The 19,776-nt window shown below is 36.0% G+C and overlaps 1 protein-coding gene across 1 annotated transcript in view; it reads left to right on the top strand.

Annotated features, from left to right (window-relative positions):
• The first annotated feature begins 6,705 nt into the window (after nt 1-6,705).
• Nucleotides 6,706-19,776, top strand: part of LOC121725321 (lysosome membrane protein 2-like) — a 40,602-nt gene continuing 27,531 nt past the window's right edge. Inside the window, exon 1 of the mRNA XM_042112214.1 lies at nt 6,706-6,792. The gene's annotated coding sequence lies outside the window, so the exon portion shown is untranslated. The remainder of the gene's footprint in view (nt 6,793-19,776) is intronic.

The raw sequence follows: 19,776 nt of genomic DNA, 5'->3' as shown, positions 1-19,776 counted from the left end.
TGCTAGACAGCTTCACAATCAGCTGTTCCATAAAGTGCCTGATAGACGTACGAACTTAAAGTACGCGGGTTTTAAGTTCGCGAACTTACACACACGAGAATCGCTCACATTGGATTACCATGCCCCCAGGCTCGCGGTGCGTGGCTCGCGGCTCGCGGCTCTTTGCTGACACACAGGCGATTATGATCGTCGAGCCATAAGTCCGCGTACTTACTCGCACGTCTGTCACCCCCACCCGTCGATCATGGAAAAACGAGACACAATAGAATTTCTATTGTGTCTCGGTCACCGGTGACTAGTAGAAATTGAGGAAGTGCGCAAAAGCTAATAAGCTAGGTAGGTAGGCTCCACGCTTTTATTAACCGACTTCCAAAAAGGAGAAGGTTATATTATGTTCGTCTGAACATATTTTTTGTATTTTTAACTGTAACATCGCCATTATTACTATCTCCATTTTAAGGGACCTATCAGACAAGAGAGTCACGCGTTCAAGCGGTCAGTTTTGCGTTCTTTGTCTTGTAATATGTTATGTAGATCACACAGGGGCCGTTCTGACCGCGTCTCCTGTGAACCGACCACTCGAACGCAGAACGCTTGAACGCGTGACTCCTCTCTGTCTGATTGGTCGATAGGGACCGCATGCGGGGTGCGGGAGATTTCTGAAACGCATGCCACGACCAATGAAAATGCGCTATTTAAGTTGTTATCTCGGCTGCAGGGACTCCCCGTATGCTGTATACCGTACGAGTACGAGTAGTAACATCCAAATTTCGTATTACAAACTGTCTCTATAAATCTACTACATTCAATTAAAAATTACATAATGATAAGCATATTGAAATAGACTTGTTGAAATGGCATATTTAATGTTAGTTTTACAGCCTCGTTTAAAAGAAATTATTAGTAATGGTTGTGCGGTTGGCAATGTATCTAGCGGTTGGGTTGCTAATGGTCGAGAGTGCCTTAGCACGTAACCACTAACCATCGTAATTCTGCAGAAAATAGTTTTAGTTCTACGTATAATGTTCAAGTTATAGGGCAGCTATTCTCAAAGTGTGCTCTTGCCTTGTAGGGGCACCGCGGGAGATACAAGAATAATTGTTTTTTAGAAATGTCTTCAGAACCCAACGTGGAGAAAATTAATACAAAGACATTCTTTTTTATCGTAAAAAATAATAAATTACGCTTCTTGAAAGGATTCTGCCATTAAAAAAGGTTGAGAACCGATGTTCTAGGGTACCATTAGATTGCAGTTAGATGCAATTCATATTTGATCTCTTCTTTTAATTAATATCTGAGTGTCAAATCTCTCTCTTAGTCTTTCGCAAGGCAAGATAACGGATTTGACACTCTGACGAAATTCGAATCGACAAACTGACGGACGCAGTCTGTTTGTCGATTCGAATTTTGGTATGTATTTAGATACGTCTTTTACCGCCGCACTCAAATATATTCAAACACTAGCTGTCCCGGCAAACGTTGTTTTGCCATATATATTTTTTTTGGTATGAAAAATAGATGTTGGCCGATTCTCAGACCTACTCAATATGCTCACAAAATTTCATCAAAATCGGTCAAGCCGTTTCGGAGGAGTATGGCAACGAAAACTGTGACACGAGAATTTTATATATTAGATTACTTAATTTCATTTTACTGAAAAATTTGATAGAGACTGTAGTATGGAGATTCTCTCAAATCTTCATACTTTAGTTAAAATCAATCTATAGGTATCTATATATACTTATTATAAAACTAAGTCGCTTTTTTTTCCCTCATGTCCCTTTGTTCCCTTTAATCTTTAAAACTACGCAACGGATTTTGATGATTCTTTCAGTGTTAGATAGCCCATTTATAGAGAAAGGCTATAGGCAATAAAGGATATATTTTATCACGCTAAGACTAATAGGAGCGAAGATTTAGAGGAAGATGTGGAAAAAACGGCGAAAATTATTTGAAAGGGCTAACTTGAACGCGCTAATCTCAGGAACTACTGGTCCGATTTGAAAAATTATTTCAGTGTTAGATAGCCCATTTATTGAGGAAGGCTATAGGCTATATTTTATCACGCTAATACTAATAGGAGAATGTGGAAAAAACGGGGGAAATTATTTGAAAGGGCTTATCTCGCGAACTACTGAAGAAATTTTTATGTTATTTGGCACAGATAAGAAGTAGACCACGTGAAGGATCATAGGCCATCGATTTTAATCATTTTTTCAGTGGCCATAATATTATATTTTATACCCGTGGGCCGTGTGACGCCGGGGCGGGTCGCTAGTAATACGCGAGCGACAAGCTTTGGATTCTTTTTGACGAAAAATGCGTAACGTATAGGTGAATGAAATTTTGCACAGTTATAGTTTACTAGATGTCGCCCGCAACTCCGTTGCGCTAAAACTCGTTTATCGCACGGGAACCGTACATTTTTCCGGGACAAAAAGTATCCTATGGCCTTTCCCGGGACTTAAAGTATCTTCATGCTAAATTTCAGCAAAATCAGTTCAGCGGTTTGAGCGTGAAGAGGTAACAGACAGACAGACAGACACACTTTCGCATGTATAATATTAGTATGGATATGGTGAAGGAATGCATCGAGTTAATATTGTTTTGAAATTATGCTTTTATCATACATTTTTTTAACAAATAAAATATTACAAACACTACAACACAATACACTAGGAGATTTTGATTGACAAGCCTATATATACGAATTGTACTTACTCTTTTATTTATGGTTGAATTCTGTTGTCAGATTGAAAATAGATTTAGTTTTCTTTTGTATTGAATCTTAAATACTACATTAGACAATTATTACACGACCAGTTTGTCATCATTATTTTGACTCTCAGGAATAATGTCTTAAAAATAATAAAGTCAATATTTTGACAATTATAGAATATCAATAGAAAAGCGTTGGAAACTTTGTTGGAAACGACCCCTAGTATTCACTGACTGTTGTCTGTTGGTCTGGACTCTGGACAAATATATAGGATAGTAAGGTAGGCGACGCTGAAAAAGGGGCGCTGAAGGCAAACGAAAGGGGTGCCAATTTTTTCAGCACTACCAGCCTGGAAAAATCTGGCCCAGGGCGCTGGTAGTGCCAAAACCGGCACTGTTTGAAATCGGGCTTTGGCCCACCACACATTCCCACCACCGTATCTCTTGTGCCGCCAGGATCGACAGTGGTATCCAACCACGAAAACCCTTTGATATGATCTCAGGGAGCCCGAGGGGCATGCTAAAGCAGTTACTACAAAATATTTAAACACTAAAAAATATTTTTAGTGTTTAAATATTTTGTAGTAAATTTTTACGCAGGAACCTAGGTAATTGCTATTTTAAGCTGAAAAATAACTCAAACATGTTAAATAATTTCGTATAAGAAAATTATTTTGGTATTACGTATGTATGAGAATTTCGATAGTACCCGGCCTCTTAAAGGCACGGAAGTTCCTTGCACTGTCCACGGATCATCGTAATATGGGACTCCAGATGATTTGCAAATTATGTTGTTAAGCATTATAACCGGCACAGTTTGTCTTGGTTAGTGTCAGTGTCATTTCCCACACGATAAACTAATTGCTGCGCAAGTAAGTCGCGGTCAACATCTAGTAATATAATACCATCTCTTATAATAATTATATCTGACTATTAATTTATACGAAACTAGATGACGCCTGCAACTCCGTTGCGCCAAAATTCGTTATTCGCGCAAAACCTGCACAGTGCAGGTTATAGTTAGGGAGGGGAAGAGGGGATTTCGCGACAAGCTCGAGCGTGTCAGATTAAGCTTGTATTGGCTTCCGATATATGTGTCTAATTATCATGGTATAGAAATCAGATTTCCCACGTGGTAGTTTAAAAAAAGTTATTTTCGAATATTGAAATATCAACGGATCTGTCAGATTAAGATAGGGGATGTTAAGTATACCCCAAAGAAGCTTCCATATAAGGCATTGACGATTCAAAGGTTAGGTAAACCTGTAGGGACATTTTAAAATATAAAAAATAAAGCTTCATATTTTCCTAAATAACCTTCGCAGATACTTTATGTTGCACTAAACTAAATGATTTAGTCCTTATTGTATAAAATCTTGTTATAATTTACGTAATTTAAGCAATTTTCTGAACATAATATTTTCTTTTTCATAACTTTAAAATGGCTGCAGTTTTTGAACCTACCGCTAAAATAAAAAACGCTCTTATAATTTTTTTATCAGTTTTACCTAATGTAAAAAACCTACTAGGTTTCCATGACTCTCGAGTGACTACACGAATAGCTCCCTCCCCTCCCCTACTATTACAACTAATCCTATACATTTTTGAGATCTAACTTCGTTATCGAAAGTAGCGAATTCAACTTGACTAAGCACTCAGTACCTTTTTCGGTGTTATAAGTATATTTTATTCTTTTTCGGGACCTAAACTGTAAAGTATCTCCATGCCAAATAATTATATCGGTTCAGTGGTTTAGGCATGACGAGGTAACAGACAGACATATAGACAGACAGACACCCTTTTGCATTTATAATTATATTAAGTATAGATAATAAAATACGATAAGTACTTAAACTATAATAATAATATACTTACTATTATAATATAATACCTATACTAGATGACGCCCGCAACTCCGTTGCGCCAAAACTCGTTTATTGCGCGGGAACCGTACATTTTTCCGGGATAAATACTATCCTATTTGTCCTTTCCTGGGACTCGAAGTATCCGTAACCATGCCAAATTTCAGTAAAATCGGTTTAGCGGTTTGAGCGTGAACAGGTAACAGACAGACGGACGGGCAGACAGACAGACACACTTTCGCATTTATAATATTAGTATGGCTAACATACTTTTGAGCTGCAGCAATCTTTTACAATAAACATTCCAACAGCTTCGCGCGCGTTTATATCTAATTCAAGTACGAAACACAGAGATACGCGATTTTGGTATGAATCCTATGTTGCCTAATTTATTACGCAGTTATCATATCATCATGTGGGAACTGTACATTTTTAGTTTTTTTATCAGATAGCAGCCGTCCGTTTATCCATAAAAAAACAATTTTATGCTCTAACCCGAGAGGAGTCCACACCGCCCTTTTTCCATACAAACGTTGTCCCCTGTTTCCTCCCTGGATAATGCTAGTAGAGTTATATTTTTTTTCCTAAATATCTACGGCCACTAATATAATGTCCCTATGTTTTCTTTTTTTTCTTAATTTCATTATTAAACAAGATATTCAAAAACCCAAAAAAATAATATTATTAGTATGGATTTAAACATTGATATTGGTTCAGCTTCAGAAAGTAGAGTTGAAAGACAGACTTTTGCATGTGTAATATTAGTTTAGATTCTATCTATCATTATTTATTATCTACCATTATTAGATACCTATATAATAATATATGACATGTATAATAAATATAATGTTGTTATTAAAATTTATGTGAATTTAAATATAATATGATACAACAAACATTACTTGTCTCTTCAATCTTCATAAAATAGACAACAATGTTACTTTGCGCTGTTTTTATATTAATTATCTACTGGTTTCTATAATACAATGAAATAGTTACTACATTATAATTCGACGACCTCTGTGCCTCAGTGGAAGAGCGCGTTGGTAGCTCAAGCTGGGGGTCACGGGTTCAAATTCCGCCGACGGAACAAAAATTCATATCATAAGTTCATATAATATTTTTTTTAAATATAATATGTAAGTATTCGTTCTAAGTTTATTCCTAACTAGATCATCACTTTCCTACTTAAATATTATAAACCTTCTCTGGACTTCTACAGTTATTTCATAACTGAAATTAGGAAAATCGGTTCTGCAGTTCTCGAGTTTTAGCGAGACGCATAAAAATTAAAATTAATTTTTATATCAATTGGTTCAGTGCTTTAAGCGTGAAGAGGTGTTGACTCTTCACGCTAAATACGTATCAGACAGACAGACAAAGAAAGGATTTTCATAATTGTACACAAATGCACTCAGATACACACAGGATTGTACTATCAGAGAAGTTGATTCCTATGCAGATGGCGGACCTAAGTAATTTGGTCGCGTTAATGGGGCGACTGACTCTAAATTTTCGATTTTATAATTCATTTTTATACTTAAAAATAAGAATTGTTTCATTATCTAAACATAGATACTACATTATACTTTCGAGGATCCGACCTCGCGAAAACACGATATCTTAAAATTTTCTCGATAGAAAAAAATCACAAAGATGCATCTAATTTTCACGAATTTTTCATATTATATTACGTGAATTAAACTAAGTTAATATTTTAACACATTGTATAAAATTCTATCATTGAGAAACTGACCAAGCGGATTTTCAAAAAGGTTGTAGGTATATTTATCGAGTTATTAAGAGAAATCTAGTTTGGCGATGATTCCGCGTCGTCCTTTTTCACCTGGAATATGAAAGACGGGCGTGAATGTGAAGAGAGAAGGACGATGTTTAATTTTTTGGATTAGTCGCCCTCTTAAGTCAAACCCCTCCGCCCGATCACAATTAACATTGAATTGACATAAGCCGACCACATGACGTAGGTCCGTCAACTGCCTAGGAATCAATTTCCTCGATGGTTCATCATTTTACACACGTATAAGTCCTAGACCTTGACCGATGATGGTCACAGGTAACCACTGTCAGCCACAGTCAACCACCGTCAGCCATCGTCAGACGTAGTCAGCAGCACTCAGTCATAGTCGCGTGCCGGCCGCTTCAGTGGGCGCGTGTGCTTTCATAAGTGTAGAGTTATATGATCATTATAACTGTGAGTTTTTTTTTGTTACTATAGTGTAATAGTTTTTAGTGACATAGTCATAATTATAGGTAATATGTGTATGTTTTTTTTTCTTGGGAGTTTTCTTGGGAGTTTTTTAATAAACAAACCAAAATGTATACAAATAAAAGGAAACAATGTTGTTAGTTTCGCTAAAACTCGATAACGGTTGAACCGATTTGGCTAATATTAGTATTGAAATAATTGTGGAAGTCCAGGGAAGGTTTGTACGGTGAGAAAATAATATATTAGAAGGATCTCTAGTATTTAATGAAATTACCAATTGACTGAAATTGTTATTTGTGTGATTTACTTAGTAATAATTACTTAGTCACTTTGTTAGGTTTGAAATTAAGACCTTAGTGCTGTCGATGTCAGATCTGGGTTGCCAGTTTTATTCTTTGACTTGGCTCTACATGTTTTGGAGTTAAGTGTAAACAAATCCATAATCCCCTCCCCTATTCCCTTCCCTACCTTCCCCTATTACCCCTTAGAAGGCCGGCAACGCACCTGCAGCTCTTCTGATGCTGCGAGTGTCCATGGGCGACGGAAGTTGCTTTCCATCAGGTGACCCGTTTGCTCGTTTGCCCCCTTATTTCATAAAAAAAAAATACTTCTAATTCATATCGCGGTGTTTGTTCTTTTTTTGGTAAAAAAGTGGGCCTCGTGCGAGTTTCTTACGTCGGTTCTTCTCGCCGGGTTAGTTCCAACCGGTGGTAGGCATCATGTAGACTTTCAGAGAACATTTGCAAAAATTTATTCTGAAAAAAAAATTGAGTTTGAGTTTTCAAAACAGCTGAACCGATTTTGATCAAATTTTGTGTGCATATCGGGTAGGTCTGAGAATCATCTCACATTTATTCTTCATACCCCAATACAAGTTACAACGTATTGGGGCAAAACAACGTTGCCGGGTCAGCTAAAATTTCATAAATGCGGAATTGAGTTTTTGTGTGTATGTTTAAACCACTGATCCGATTTTGATTAAATTTGCTATGGAGAAAATTAAGTCCTGAGAAAATTAATATATAGAAGATTTTTTACCTTTACGATATACACATTTGGGCAAAATTGCAAAATAGTTTGACAGGATTGTAATAAATGTAATAAAAGCTACGTATAGACATGGCCAAGGGTATTAAGCTAGTAATAATGATTAATTTAGAGTTTTTGACTATTTGTGATACTTAATTCAAGGCAGTATTTATTTAGTTCAAGACTATTTGTTTACTATACTAGATGACGCCCGCAACTCCGTTGCGCCAAAATTTGTTTATACCGGGAATTTTTCCGGGATAAAAAGTATCCTATGTCCATTCCCGGGACTCAAAGTATCTCCATTTCAAGTTTCAGCAAAATTGGTTCAATGGTTTGGCCATGAAGAGGTAACAGACAGACAGACACACTTTCGCATTTATAATATTATTAGTATGGATAGTATGGAGAGATGTTGCTCGTAAATCGTTGCACCGAAATCAACTCATCGCACTGGAACTACATAATATAACCTTTTTATGTGATGATCAGAATTCTATGCCCTTTTCCGGGACTCATCGTATCTTTATCAAATATTTCTTTAAAATCGGTTCAGCGGTTTATTTTATAAGTATATTTGCTCTTCTATATAATTAGTACAGGATATTTATCATCTTATACAAGGTGTAACAAAGCTAAGTGCGAATACTTTAGGGTGTATAGAGTTCACTGTAAAAGTAGTGGCACTGAAAGAGCATTTTTTGACTTTAATTGTATGGAAAAATCTTGACGCTGGGTCGCTTGCCCATACAAATCACAAAAAAATGGCTCTTTCAGCGCTGCTACTTTCACAATGAATTCTTCACATAGAAGTTAGAATATATTATTTATACACACCATAAACTATCACTTAGTTTCGTTACATCCTGTTTAATAGTAATATGCTATGTACTTTCTCAGGTCTCAAAGTATTTCGTTACAAAATTTCATCAAATTCTATTTAATAGTTTGGACATCATAATTTAAGTGACATACCAATTATGTATCATCCATAAAGTAAATATACCTAGCGGAATAGAGAAACAAAGGCCTGAGCAAGAGAGATGCCACTATCAGTAACACTGCGTGGTGAAAAGAGACGTGTGATACATGACAGCAGCACTCTTTTTTTTTACGTCCAGTCGGCACGTGCCGCAAGTTGACAATTTAATGACATGCTTGTGTAAATGTATACGTACACATATTTTTACACACAGATGAAACCAATTTCGGTTACGTTTGACAGCTCGAGATTGTTGCTCTATTCCGCTAGGTATATTAAGTTTATTTTTATCATCCAAAATTTAATTACAAGGAGTGCCAATTAACATTTAACATACATTGACCTTAGTTCGTTGACATTTGCAAAAGACAGCGATTTAGGAAGATATTTCCTAAGAACATCCATTTGTGCTGGAAAAGCCGAACTCATATCCACAAAATGTTTTCATAGCTTCTTTCAGGACTAAGAAATGGGAATCAGGAAAAAAAATTGTTTCTTCTTTCTGGGCCATAAATGGGCTATCTAACACTGAAAGAATTTTTTAAATCAGACTAGTAGTTCCTGAGATTAGCGCGTTCAAACAAACGAACAAACTCTTCCGCTTTATGATACTAGTATGGACTAGGTTATCTTTAAACAATAAGTATAATATTTTTTACAATAAGCAACTAAATGTAGAGGAATTATAGTGTCCGACAGACAAAACTTAGGCTTCGAACTTGCAGCATTCTTGAAAATTATTTACACGCGGGAGAGCCATGCTTCGGCACGAATGGGCCGGCTCGACCGGAGAAATACTGTAATATCTATAAAGGCCGGCAACGCACCTGCAGCTCTTCTGATGCTGCGAGTGTCCATGGGCGACGGAAGTTGCTTTCCATCAGGTGATCGTTTGCTCGTTTGCCCCCTTATTTCATAAAAAAAAAGAGAATTATAAATAATTCTCTTACGGACGGAACCTAAGGTCTCAAGTGTTAAAACACTTGAGACCTTAGGTTCCGTCCAAATTTAGCGATATACGATTTTACCGGCTTCAGATTCTGTCAAATATCGACCATCCGGTTCATAAACCATACCATACTTCCCTTGGTAATAACTGATTGGTTAACGAGGATGGGTGGGTAGGTGACAAACCGTAATTAAGTGCAGTTACACCCTCATATCCTGTGGCGATCGCGTTAGGTCTGTCGCTGCGCAATCGGTCCTTAAACGGCCCATTCACGGCCCCATTCACTGAGCTTCCTTCACGGTGGAGTAGCGACAGTTTACGAGATACAATCGAATCAATTTAGTTGAAGATGGCTAAGTGCTTCCGCCGGAAAGATAAGATGCTTTCGTTTAAAAGAACTATATATTATATGGCTTAAGCAACGAGATGATTTACACAATTTCGTATTAAATATCAAAAGTACCTATAGAAGTATGTGACTATACTAGTAGAAATATAATAATAATAAGCACCTACCTGCCTTGGACTCTACCTAGTGCCGTAAATAGGATTTTTTGCGCCCTGTGCCGTGTGCGAGATTCTATAACTGTGCCCCTGTTTCTTTTTAAGATATTATAGGTACCCGAGCAATGCTACGTATTAGGCCCCTCTGGTCTGGCCATTCTTGCGATCCCCCCAGAGTCTACGCCCTGTGCCTGGGCACCGGTGGCACCGCCCTATTTACGGCACTGACTCTACCCCAAATGTTGAGTGAAAAAAAAAAAATCCACAGCCGAACATAATATTATAACCTCCTCGTTTTTTGGAAGTCGGTTAATAAAATCCTAAAATACTCTAATGGTGCTCCCTCACCGCGAGCATTCACATGTAATGTAACATTATAGATTCGTTTTTGAGCATTACATTACACACGTGTAATGTAACAAGATTCGACTTTGAGCATTATATTACAATACTATCTCCCTGACTGACGAGCATTCGCGTGTAATGTAACATTCGACTTTGAACATTCCATAGCATGTTACAAGTTGTACTTTATATTATACGTCAAGGAACTCGTATAGAGGTCTTCATCACTCCATCAGGCGACTCGTATGCTCATTAGCCATATACGTAAAATAAAACAATATTGACATTGCAAAATATTGGTCGCAACCTGGTTTGCGAAAATATTAAAAAGTAAAAGCCAATGTCGTGGCCAAGGGTTACGGCGGTAAAGGGACAATTTACGTAATGGGTCAAATAAAGGCGTATTTTCCTTCAAATCGATAAAGGAAGTTACAAACGATTTTATATATAGCTAACTTTAGGTTTAGAGATATTATTAATTATTCTTATTAAGACTTACAATACACCCCTTTACACGTTTGTACAAATTGCTTGCGTCGCTTGATCTATAATACATATTATTATAGTGCATGGACCCGTGTAAGGTGCCCTTTTAAAGCTATTCAACAATTAATTATAATATTTTTATCATGCTGTATAACAACAAAAACAATAAAAATTATGACTTATTTTATTTATTTATTTTTAAATCGCAGATGATAAGGATAATTTTGCTAAACTTATTTTATGACGTGAGTAAATGCATAAGCAGGAACTTCAGTTTTTTTTTTCAATCTAATTTACAACAAAAAATATTAAAATATCTCGTAAAATCCCCTTAAACATCACGTACTTAAATTTTATTAAGTGTATTTAGCATCAAATAATTATGTGTTTTTATGGCTATTATTTTGAATAAAGGTCCGCAAAGGCTTAAAAGGATGTGCAATGTGCAAAATAATCATCATGTTTGAATTATTATATTTGATTGCAATTCAGACATCGGGAATTTGTGGTCTTAAGATAGGGGTCCGTGCACCCAAGAGCTTGTAGAAGAAAGGGCTTAAGCCCATGTACCTAAGCTTAGATCCTGAACTAGTGAGTCCTATGCACGTAAGAGCTTATTTCCTGAACAAAATTAATGTGTAACGTGCATCAAAGAGACCCAGGGTAAAAACGGGACCCTATTACTAAGACTTCAATGTCTGTCCGTTTGTCTGTCTGTGTGTCCCCAGGCTGAAGAACCGATAAGAGATATCTAAAATTTTCACAGATTATGTATATCTGTTGCTGCTATAACAAAAAATACTAAAAACATAATAAAATTAATATTTAAGTGGGGCTCCCATACAACAAACGTGTTTTTTTTGCCATTTTTTGGTCGATATCAATAACTGCAACACACAGGCACTTGAAATATTCAGGAAATACTCAGTTGTATTTGTACTGTAATAAAATTTAAATAAATTAAATAATTAAGGGGGGCTCCCATACAAAAAACACAATTTTCAGCCTATTTTTACTCGATTGAGGTACGGAACCCTTTGTGCGCGAGTTTAACTCGCACTTGGCCGATTTTATTTTTTTATTTCATGTCATTATTTAATCTACTTTCTGATTTGAGTAAAAAGAATTTTATATTATATGTTCCAAACCAAAAAACTAAGCACTAGTTGTGTCCTTGCCTCGCTGATCATAGCTATCCACGCCTCCGTGGTCTAGTGGTATAGAGCGCGGCTCTTGACTTGGAGGTCGTGAGTTCGATTCCCGCGTTGAAACATGAGTTATTTTCAAGTTTGGTTAGGACAATGCAGGCTTATCACTAAATGTCTGACAAGTAAGACGATCCATGCGTATATATATATATATATATATATATATATATATATATCTTTTTCGCTAATATGCATACGTCGAGTCAATAATATGCATAAACTCATTCGTTTAAAGTTCGTTAGTATATAGACAAAAAATAGCACATATAAAAATAACAAAATTATCTTTAATTTTGACGACAGACGTACGAGAAAAAATGTATGTCATGTTAGGGTCAATAGAGATGAAGAGATAAACCAGTTAACATCGAGAAAATGTGTAGAGTGAGATATCTCGTTGGCGTATGCTAGCAAGGCTGGTTTTAATGAAACCGGGCACCGTCAGCGAAACCGGTAATTATTATTATAGCTATACAGTTTGACAGAGATCACTGTTGGAAAGCAATGAAAATTGATTTTTCCAGTAGCGATAGTTCAACATATAATAGTTACATAAACATGCGAGCAGCCACGTAATGAAACTGTTAGTATGAACTAGCTCAGTAGTGTACAATAATACTGTTATTGATGAGTTTGTTTGTTTGTACTTACTAGCCCTGAGACAATTTTATGGTAGTCTACTGTTAAAAAAGTATACAATCGAGTGGACAATACATAGGCTACTTTTTATACCAAAACAGGGTTGTAACGGTACAGCTAAATTGCAAATCTCTTCCAAAACTACGGTTCGATTCCCAGTTCGATTCCCAGGCTGATCAGGGGCCAGATTGTCGTACCTCGAATGTCATTTCGATTGCAGCACATCCCACACAATGATTATGACGCGTGTGTGTGACACGATCGGATACTGAGATCGGGCCCAAACCGGAATCCTATACTGCAAAAATCGGACCCAAAGCGGGATCGTATGTGCGAGAAATGGACCCAAGCCGGGATCGTATGTGTGAGAATTGGACTATATAGCCGCATTTCAGGCTCTTGACGAGCCTGAAATGCATCAATAGCATGTTTAACATTTTATAACTACAAGAGAGGTCGTGCATGAGACATTTTTTCTCCGTTACAGTATCTCCTTAGCCACGTGCGATGAAATGTTCCGATTATCAAGTCTGTACTTAGTTAACGCCCGAAAGCGTAACATTGTTAGTAACGGACGTGTTTTGTATAACTTAAATTGATAATTAATTTAAAATGTAGTTAGGAAAATAAAATATGTTAAAATTGGCCTTGCTTGACAAATTAAACATTAATTAAAATGATAAGAAAATAAATCTACTATGTACAGAGGAACAAAAAAACTTATTTAATCAAACCTTGTTATAACAATCGATATAGAACAATTTTAAGCTCTTATAAATGCGAGAGAGGCGAGAAGAAATTTTCTTTCTTTCCATTAGTAACCTCCACATGACTGAGAGATTTGCTTTTATCGGTTTAGGACTCTCCACATTTTTCATCTCATCTCTGTTAGCTAATAGGAAATTAAGAGGTGTCGTACGTTTGACGTCTATATTATGTTTGTAGTCATCATAGTTTCCAAACAGACCAACAATTTCGATATAATATTTTTGTTTAAAAGCTGGCGTGATAAAGATGAGACAATAATTAAGGTTCATCAGTTATCGGGGTTCATAATCCATACTAATATCACATATTGTAAATGCGAAAGTGTGTCTGTCTGTCTGTCTGTTACCTCTTCACGCCTAAACAGTCGGACGGACTGATTTTTTGATTTAATGGTCAATCGAATGTCGACAAAATCGGTCCTTTGACAAGAAGGAAATAGTTAATAGTTCTCGCGCGAAACTATTTTTGGCGCAACGGAGTCATCTAATATACTTACCTAACGTCTATATCTATATTCTATATTTTATTATATAAAACTCAAGGGTGACTGACTGATTGACATAGTGATCTATCAACGCACAGCCCAAACCACTGGACGGATCGGGCTGAAATTTTACATGCAGCTAGATGTTATGACGAAGGCATTCGCTAAGAAAGGATTTTGATAAATTCCAACCCCAAGGGGTTAAAATAGGGGATGAAAGTTTGTATATAATAATACTTCTTAACGCGAGCGAAGCCGCGGGCAAAAGCTCGTGTATAATATTATAATTTATGTCGTCGCGAAAACAAAAATTGTAGGCATTTCATAATAATGCCACTCAGCGACAAACCAATTTGAATAGAGTAAGTAATAACATTTTAAATACACCAATACGCAAATTTATACAATTATGTTAGTCATTAACATTATATATTTCTTTCTATTAATAATTAAATAAGTTTACTTGTCCCACAAGTAGGTACATAGAATCTATATATATCAAAGGTGACTGACTGACATGGTGATCTATCAACGCACAGCCAAAATCACTGGACGGATCGGGCTGAAATTTGGCATGTAGGTAGATGTTATGACGTAGGCATCCGCTAAGAAAAGATTTTGATCAATTCTACCCCAAGGAGTCATAAACATTAATGATTAAAGTTTCCCACTTTTAAAATTGTAAAATTTTCTGACAAATCTAGTATGTATTGACTCTATTGGATGGACAAGTATGAAAGTATATAATATGTACGATTTTGAAAAATGGAATTTTAGGCTTGTTATTCTATTGTTTTGTGTTTTGGAATTATTACTTCTAAATTATACAGTGTGTTAGTGTATAAACACCGCGGTTATCCTTGAAACCATCAAATGAGCCCGTCAAAATGAACAATTTTTTCTATGAGAACAATGCTGGCAACTCAAAAAGAATGCCGTCTTCATACCCATACGGATGCCCGGATCAGCAATTTGACGGATTTTTTTGAGTTCCCAGCATTGTTCTCATAGAAAAAGTTGTTCATTTTGACGGGCTCATTTGATGGTTTCAAGGATAAAGGTGTTACACGTTAACATCTTGTATAATTTTCTGATACTTAAAACGTTTGCCATTTATATAGAGTTACTGAGCCCAAGAGACGTGGCTGGCATAACGTCACTTTAAGAAGCATTCTCTGAGCACGTTTAAATAATAGTATTTTAATACTAAGTTTATGCGCTAATACTAAGTATATTTATTTGTGTTATAGTACTTAACAATATCATGTTATGTATAACTTATTAATTATTATAATTGCCTTTCTTTGGCCTATATTGAAACAAGGTTCCACAAATTCGGCAAATCCAAAAATCCAAAAACGCATTTGACTTAAAGTGCGAGTAATATGGCTCGACGATCTTTTTCGCCTTAAAAACACAAAAGTACTCGAAAATTGTCGCGCAAGTTTGCCGGCGATCCAACTATCTTGAAATCTTACTCGTAGCTCTCTCCGCTCGTATGTCTGGCAAAATTGCGAGCCACGACTCCACGAGCCGCCATTCTGCTTGTCAGTTCGGTGGGCGGATGCAACCTCAGTTTATTTATGTATTTATTGTTCGTTTACCTAATCATATGTGTTATAAAAATTAAAAAAAACATGGTAATCAAGTGTAAGCCAGCTTCTCGTGTGTCACCGACGTCGAGCCGAGTTAGTTCACGATCTTAAAACCCGCGTGCTTAAGACCCAGTTTCATCAAGCAATGTTAAATAAAATATAATGGCTTGTTAAATCAGTTAACGGCCTGTTAGAGCTATCGAGCGTTCCAACATGCCCTAATGTCATGTTAAATCACCTAACACGGGGTTAAATTTAATTCCTGCTATGGAGGTCCGTTAAATATTTAACAGGCTGTTATATGAGTCAAAATAACAACTTTCAAAGATAATAATATGCAATATCAATAAAAGAATCTGTTTTGACTTTTGAGTCTTTCCGCCATGTTTCCGCTAAGTCCTTATTATTCATTATTTTCATAGTTATGAATAATTATTTATTTTCACTTTGCCAAAAATTCAGCCTTCGGATTTTCCTTGACATTGCAAATATACTAACTTGTATCAAAATTACCAAACCGATATATGTAAATAAAAGTTTTTATTATGATTCATGTTTTCATCTTTGACAGATAATAATTATTAACCTGGTAAATTAAGAAGAACTATTATAGCGTAACAAATGTATGCGATCAGTGATATTTTAATTTGGTCGCATTATCTACTATTATACTACTATGGAAGAAAGTGACACATTGCAGCAAACATGTCGTATTAATCTAGTACATTGCAATTTCTTCGCCTTATAAGAAGAATGAACGAATTGATAGTTGGTCACTCGTTGTTCACTTAACATTGCATTTACTAATCCGCTGTTAAATTTTTACTGTGGGACATAAGTATTTTAACAGTCTGTTTAATTTTCCAAGGTCCGTCAAGTAATGCCTTGTTAGGATTTAACAAACAGAGGTTGGTGAAATTGGGTCTAAAGTTCGTACGTCTATCACCCACCTAAGACATCGTCGAATTCCACTTTTAGAGTTCAAATGCAAAGGGAAAAAATGGGACGTTATTACTAAGTCTGTAAGTCTCCAGGCTGGCAACTACCTAATATATAATGGCAACAGGTAGGCACTTGAACTATTTTTGCTCTTGGTACGGAACACTCCCACTTGGACGATTTTTTAATTTCCATGTGTTCAATGGTTACTCAAAGTATTTTTTTAAAGTTCTTATTTAAATAATAATTATTGCATAACGTCAAATTTTTAATTCGAACTTTGGATAAACGGTTCGGTTCGGTTCGGTTTGGTCGGAACTGACAAAGTTGACGTTTCGAATGAGTTCACGGCGAATGAAGTTGATATAATAAAATTATTTTTTTACTTACCTTATTATTTTTGGCAAAAGCGTGTTTAGTGTCTGTCTGTCTCAAAAGATTTGGTTGTTTTTTTTTTTTTTTTTGTAAAAACTTTGAGTAAGGACATACTAGGATGTTCTTTCTTTTCCGTTCTATCATGAAAAAATGTACAGTTAATCTAGTTTAGGATAGTAATTGATTGGCCCTGATTTTATTTTAGAGCGGTACTTGTGTTAGATTGGAATATATATTATTATTTCAAAACTTCCTGACAAATGGAAAATTAAAAGATATTTTATTGAAACTTTAGCAATACTAATAAATTTATTATTATTTATCTCCTTATATCTCAATGATTATCTCATACTAATGTTATATTAAATGCAATAATGTGTCTGTCCGCCTAACTGTATGTTAATACCTCTTTACACTCAAACCGCTAAACCGATTTTCCTGAAAGGTATATATTAAACTAGCGACCCGCCCCGGCGTCGCACGGGTATAAAATATATAGCCACTGAAAAAATGATTAAAATCGATAGCCTATGATCCTTCACGTGGTCTACTTCTTATCGGTGCCAAATAACATAAAAATTGCTCCAATAGTTCGCGAGATAAGCCCTTTCAAATAATTTTCCCCGTTTTTTTCCACATTTTCCTCTATTTCTTCGCTCCTATTAGTCTTAACGTGATAAAATATAGCATATAGCCTTCTTCGACAAATGGGATATCTAACACTGATAGAATCATCAAAATCCGTTGCGTTGTTTCAAAGATTAAAGGGAACAAAGGGACATGAGGGGAAAAAACCGACTTTGTTTTATAATAATACGAGCTCTTGCCCGCGGCTTCGCTCGCATTAAGAAGTATTATTATATACAAACTTTCATCCCAGATTTGAACCCCTTGGGGTTGGAATTTATCAAAATCCTTTCTTAGCGGATGCCTACGTCATAACATCTACCTGCATGCCAAATTTCAGCCCGATCCGTCCAGCGGCTTGGGCTGTGAGTTGATAGAACACTATGTCAATCAGTCAGTCACCTTTGAGTTTTATATATATAGATGTATAGATATAGATACTTTGAGTCCCGGGATAGGACATAGGATACTTTTTATCCCGAAAAAATCTACGGTTCCCGCGCGATAAATGAATTTTGACGTTGCATTGTTGAGTTGCCATCGTCGAGGTACTTTTTCCACGGTAAATATTCACATCATATTATATTACATTAGCATATTATGTACGAAGTTTTACAAATCTTTTGCTGTTGTTTGATTTCTAAATTTTTTTCGTTACGATTCGACGTGGGAACTCCGCGGTTGTGACATTTTATTAAATTGTACAAACAAGTGGCTTTCCGATCTTTGCCGCGAGCGACCGGGAGCGACAATAAATCTAATAAAATGCCACTTTATGATGTGTTTATGATTATAATATAATTATGATGATTATAAGTATTGTGATATGATGTGTTATAATATTATGATGATTATTTAAAGTAGATCTAGATACGCGGTAGCGTGTCAAGCCAAGTTCAAGCATTACTGAACTGGCGAGCAGCACCGTGTGTTGGCACTTGGCCAAGTTAGATCTAATCTACTTTAAGATCTCACATTATTTAAATAACAGCAATTGTTATAGATATTAAATAAAGCAAAGAAATAGTTAATAGACTCTATTTGTTCATAATGTTATTTGGTTCCTATTACTTAAATGTTTCAATTTTCCATAGAACTTGACAATCATTTAGATCTCCATTCTTTTTACGGCGAAGTCCATAGACAAGCATAATGTTTGTATTGATCTTGGCTCTTTTTTACTTTTATGTTTTTGGTGGGATTTTATTTATTACCAACATTGGTAGCGACCCATGCCGCCGCTGCTTTGTAATGGCGTGAAGGAAAATGAAACCTATAGTCTAGGGCCTAGGCCCCAGAGTGGCAACTCTACAACAACAACGGAGAGTTGCGGTAGGTTATATCGTACCTGCAGAGGGGAGGAGTAGACTGGAGTGTAGTCCCACCCCGGCCGATATCCCCAATCGCCAGGGATGCGTAAAGCATTTCCCCATGAAAAAAGGCCATAGAGTGGAATTTTATTTGAACTTTTGTCGGTCGCGGTCGCTCGTGGCAGTCGCGGCACAGGTCGGAAAGCCACCTAAACGCGGGCCGAGGACAAGGTAGTTAATATCCGATTTCGCAAAGTGTCGGATTCGCTTAAGCCCTTCGATTGCAATCGAGTTTTCGCGATGGCGTTTCGTCATAAGCCGATTATTATTTTCTTTGAGAACATTAATAAAAATTGCCTGTGACTAAATTTGCTCATAAAACTATCATCTGTCCTTTGAATTCCTAAATTACGAACGCTTAGCTGGTAGTAAAATGTCGTGAATTTCTGAAGTATTTCTGGAAATAAGAGTATATAAAATATATCTTCAAGCCTAAAAATATATCTTCAAAATTTAAACAATTTCTTGCGGTAACAATTTGCTACACGAATTAGAATTGTGAAATTGTTAATTTGGTTTTGTTAAACATTTTTTTTCTTCACATTATTTAATTATTTCGACACAAAAATTTGAAGTACGTCTGCAATTTTTTTCTTACTCTTATGCCTGCTTACGGCAATTTAACTGTAAAAAGCTAACACTACTTTTACTAAACGTACTTACATTATA

Source organism: Aricia agestis, chromosome 3, assembly GCF_905147365.1.
Source record: "Aricia agestis chromosome 3, ilAriAges1.1, whole genome shotgun sequence".
NCBI lineage: Eukaryota > Metazoa > Arthropoda > Insecta > Lepidoptera > Lycaenidae > Aricia > Aricia agestis.
This window is presented reverse-complemented; position numbering and strand designations above follow the sequence as displayed.